Source organism: Alosa pseudoharengus, unplaced genomic scaffold (assembly GCF_046254945.1).
Source record: "Alosa pseudoharengus isolate Yale_2024_CS ecotype anadromous, Long Island Sound unplaced genomic scaffold, YU_APseudo_1.1 YU_APseudo_1.1_scf_12, whole genome shotgun sequence".
NCBI lineage: Eukaryota > Metazoa > Chordata > Actinopteri > Clupeiformes > Clupeidae > Alosa > Alosa pseudoharengus.
The window spans coordinates 4,853,350-4,858,349 of record NW_027468587.1 but is presented as its reverse complement, the minus strand read 5'-3'; the positions used below and the strand labels follow the sequence as shown (position 1 = coordinate 4,858,349).

Genomic DNA, 5,000 nt, shown 5'->3' with positions numbered 1-5,000 from the left:
GTATTGGCAAACCAAACAAAGTACCACCACATCGTTCCAGAAGTCATGGCATGCTGATTTGAAAGTTTAGAGAAGTTGCCCCAGGGCTCCCTTGTAAAAGAGATTTGAATATCTCAATGGGACATCACCTGGTCAAATAAAGGATAAATAAAATTAAATAAATAGTTACTACAGCTTTGCTAAGAGTTTGGATAATTTCCCTAACATTTTAATGTACTTTATGTACTATGTGTAAGGTTTATTTGATAGGTTAAAGCACATGAATAAACTTGCATTGCCATAAATATACCTGAGGATTTCAAAGTAACAGTTGGTTTTAGTGTCGCACAAGGCACCAATACAAGAAAGGTATCACAATACCCAGGAATTCATTTATGACCCTTAATTATGTTATGAAAACCACATTCCATAAACTCAAACTTTAATCAGGTGTGAATACTAAATGTGTTTCAATCAAGTTTTAAATTAAAAAAAGTATTTCTTATCAGTTTAAAAAAAGAATTGCATGTTTCATAGACAGTTCTGTTGACTAGGCTTTTTCTTTTTTTTCTATTATGATTCTATTATGATACCGAGGTTGTTACCATGGTATTGTTTTAGTGAGATACTTTTAGTGAGAGGCATCATATATCAAAGGCAGAATTTTGGTGCCATGTTAACACTAGTTGGTTTCTATTCCAGATTTCCAAATCAAAATGGAGGGGAAAGTGTATGACTGTAACTGAACCTCCCTCAATCCAAACCAAACATTTTAACTACATTGTTACAGTGTTAACTGTAGGCTTCATTGAACCTAGTCTGGTTAAAACCAAACTCATTCACTTTGTGAACAGTCTGAACGCTCACGATTGGGAAATCTCTCCAACACTAGCATGGTGACGGCGTAGACATAGTGTTAACTTTGAAATCATTGGTCCAGCCTAGCCAATCACATTGATCTGGGATTCCTAACGTTACTTCCTACTTCGCCTAAACTTTACAAACGGACAATAAACAGCATCAACAGTCAGGAAGGCCTACCTTGGCCGTAAATACATTTGCGCATTCTTCCGACAGCCATTTTTTATGTTTTCAGACATTGCTACTACATAGTAAGCGCTTACAGACATACGTGTAAGACCGGAGGTTCTGTGGATGTTAAACGGTGGGGCCGAATTAGGCCAGTTGTTCTACTACTCCCCCCCTAGTATTTCCTCCGGACATTATGTAAATGTGCTGTGTCTGAATGAAGCGTAGAACATGCGGTTAAAATTCACACCTAGTGAGAGGGCGTGTCGGTGACGTTTCTTTCGTGCGTCCATGTGGTTAGATCTGACTTAAATGCCAATGTTATGATGGAGTGGCATAGTGCTGTCCAGAAAATCTCCGACCTGGAAAGATGCAGACTTCACGGAGCTACTGTCCATGAGGGCATACAACATTTTGATAGAACACATGAAGGGAACGGCAAGAGACACGTTGTAGCCTACAACTGCATGGCAAGGCCAAACATATTCAAAAGACTGAATAATCATAAGCAGAAGGCGCTGAAAAGGCAGTAGCCTACAGCGACGTCGTTGACGACAATAACAGGAGTAGGCTATTTAATAAATTGTTAGCCAACACGGTCGGTTTTCTGTTCATTGATAGCCTTCTCATGACCTCACTGCTGAGCTCGCTGGTATTTGTTGTAGTGTTGTCACGATACCAAAATTATGACTTCGATACGATACCTGCCATAAATATCACGATGCTCAATACTGAAACGATACTACGGCGAAATCCTAAGATATCTGGAAAAGAAAGGACTCATACCTCCTCCAAGTGTATTGAATCATTTGTGTTGAATTCGGTGCACTTTTGTACCTCTGCAACTCTGGGTTCTAAACTTCCTACATAATTATCATTTTTTATAGTCAGTAAAATAGTAGGCCTACTTTGTGTGATTAAGTCCTTTATTGTTTGTTATAGTTCATTTACATTGTGTTGTTTTGGCAATAAAGTAGCTTTAAATAGCCAAACTGGGCTAGATCAAGGTCAGTGTTGAAATTACTGCATGCAAATCACTGAATGCTATGCAGAGGGGCCTAATCTTTAGGCCATCTGATGTACAGTATAGGCTACCCTAGGCCTTCCCGTGTTCATGGGATTTTTTTGACAGTTGCAAAGGTAAAAATGTGAGGATTGTCTTCTTTGCGCCCAGTGTACAAGTACGACATTCCAACCACTCAGGTCTTCGTCAGATAGGCCTACACCATTAGCCTACCTGTTGCAATATATCTGTGTGCATTCCTACATTACATCTATTTCTTTGATAACATGATTTGCTACCACGTAACAATAAGCCGCTATTATTATTAGGACTCAACACGCTTTGGTGGTATTATATGCCGTGGGCTTTAATTAGCGCATTTCGGGTATCCTATCTTACATCTGGCCAATAATTATTAAACAAATTGCAGTCTACATGCCATGACAAATATTACCATTAGTACTGACCAAACATGAAATAGATTGTTTACAAGTTATGTCTCGTCAAAATGATTACAGCTCGTTATGTCTCGTCAAAATGATTAGGCCTACAGCTCGTTATGTCTCGTCAAAATGCATTGATGAAGGAAGGTTCGCTTTATCCCAGAGAACCATATACTCGTTTCACTTAGGCTAGACTAAAACAGAAGAGAATAACTTGGCACTAACCATGTAGTCGTGTTTTCTATAGCATATTCGTTAACCTGTCGTTTTTTGAACTCTTTAAAAATGTTGGGATATGTCTGCGAGGTGTTTAGCCAAGTTTCATGCGTAGCCTACTGCTTTTAAATGACTTTGAAACATATTTTTCAAACGGGCCTGTGTGTACCTGATGGCTTGCCTTCACTATTCGCGATGTATCCGAAATAGTTGCAGATTTCACTTCACCTTTTGTTTTATCCACAAGGCTGAGGACTGTCGGCAAAGAACTATGTTGACGTTGGCTGTGCACTCACTCACTCAGAGCTGCCTGCTTGACACGCCCACTTGCCTAGATGCGTGCAAGGAGCAGTGAGAGCAGCAGTTCACACAAACACAGAACGTTATTATTTTAATAAAGTATCGATTCTAAAAACGTCGAAAATCGTATAGTTTTTTGCGTGAAGGGATCGTGATACCTTTTTAGTATCGATACACCGTGCAACACTAATTTGTTGAGCATAAATATGCCTAGAGAAAATGAAAACGAAGAAAACCCAACTTTGTTCCAAGCTCCTTACGTAAATGCAATAGACACATGGGGAGAGGATGCTTTTGGAAAAAATAAACCGTGGAAAAACGAACCACTTCACTGTTATGTTAGTATTTTGTTTGTTGCTTAAAAACGTTGTATATGATGGCCTTGAAGTTTTGAGTTAGCCTACTGAATTGGCTGGTACCATAAAGTTTGTGCATGCTCTCTCTCTCCAACGCAAACCAGATTTGGGGTTCCATAGCCAAGTAATTCTGCTACATAACGTTGAAAACAGATAAATGTGTTTATTCGAAGCACACATACAAATACTGTAGGTCAATTTCAAGTGGGCACTTACGTGACTACTTCAAGTATTAGCCTACGCACAATAGATTTTTCTTCTTTAGCCTACATAATGCATACACTTTGTAAACAAACAGCAGCTGTGACAGGCAGCGGCCGCATATATTCTGCATCATATCTCGCATCTTGTGAACTCTACAAGCCCCCACCCCTCACTCGACGATTGGTCCAGCATAACCAATCACATTGATCTGGGACTCCTAACGTTACTTCCTACTTCGCCTAAACTTTACAAACGGACAATAAACAGCATCAACAGTCAAAAAACAATGTATGCAGGCCTACCTTGGCCGTAAATACATTTGCACATTCTTTCAACAGCCATTTTTGATGTTTGCAGACATTGCTACCACAGTTTACTACGGCCACTTTCGATTTCGAAACTTTAGCGTCATCCCCTCTCGTCGCTGACTGGGCAGGTTATCTGCCGACCGTTGGAAACGTGAATTATTATGGTGTCCCAGACTAGGATCTCCCTGAAAGGAGATCTAGGTGGCTGTGGCCAGGCTATCATGGACCTAACATTGATTAGGTCTTTGTTCTCATATTTCTTCTACATTATAGGCAATGACTTCATTGCAACAAAAGCATTATACTGTCCTACCACCTCAGATGAAGCAGAAGTTCCTCAAATAGCTTCCCTTACGGCGCCCCCCCCCCCCCCCCAAACCCCTGCTTTGTCTCCCATAATGTGCAATACTCAGCCTCTGTAGCGCCGTGATAGCCAATAAACGTGGATTGCCTCCTGTAAAAACCCCTTATATTGCTTCACAACGGTTTGCCTTTATGTTCCCCCCGAGACCGCTTTGCACTGATGGGATCACTGCTACGGGATCGCTGCTACGTGCGGCTGATTGTTCTTTGGTCGGGCGGCTGTAGGAACAGGGGTCTCTTCTGACACCACTTCTCTCTCTGCCACCGTGCATTTGAGGGCAAGGACGTGCATGGTGGGAATACATAACTGACTACAAAACAGCTGCTTCAGCTTCCTGAGTGGTCGCAGTAAGCATCAGGAGTGTCACTGGCGGCACATTTATTTAACACATTTCTTTTCTTACCCGGTTTAGCTTGCTAAACTGTAGGCATCAGGAGAGTCACTGGCGGCACATTTATTTAACACATTTCTTTTCTTATCCGGTTTAGCTAAACTGCAGGCGACACTCTGGGAGCACCTTGGACAGCTCCTCGTGGGCGATCACTTCTATAGGATTACAGAGGGCTTTTTTTCCACCAGACATATCACAGAAGAATTTCTTAGAAGAAGTCCTTAGGCTAGTTCTTGCGCAGTACAGTTTGTACCAGGCATCAACTACTAAAGTCACCATCTGTACAGGTAAACTACTTGTGGAAAGCAGACTGTGGTTTTAACAAACAACACTGTGGCCGGATTAAAAACACACACACAGACACAGACACACACACACACACACACACACACAGAGAACAGAATAGA

The 5,000-nt window shown here is 41.2% G+C and overlaps 1 protein-coding gene across 1 annotated transcript in view; it reads right to left on the bottom strand.

Moving 5' to 3' along the window:
• The window catches only part of LOC143118752 (uncharacterized), a 75,648-nt gene that overhangs the window by 56,041 nt on the left and 14,607 nt on the right, over positions 1-5,000 (bottom strand). The gene's annotated exons all lie outside the window — the stretch shown is intronic.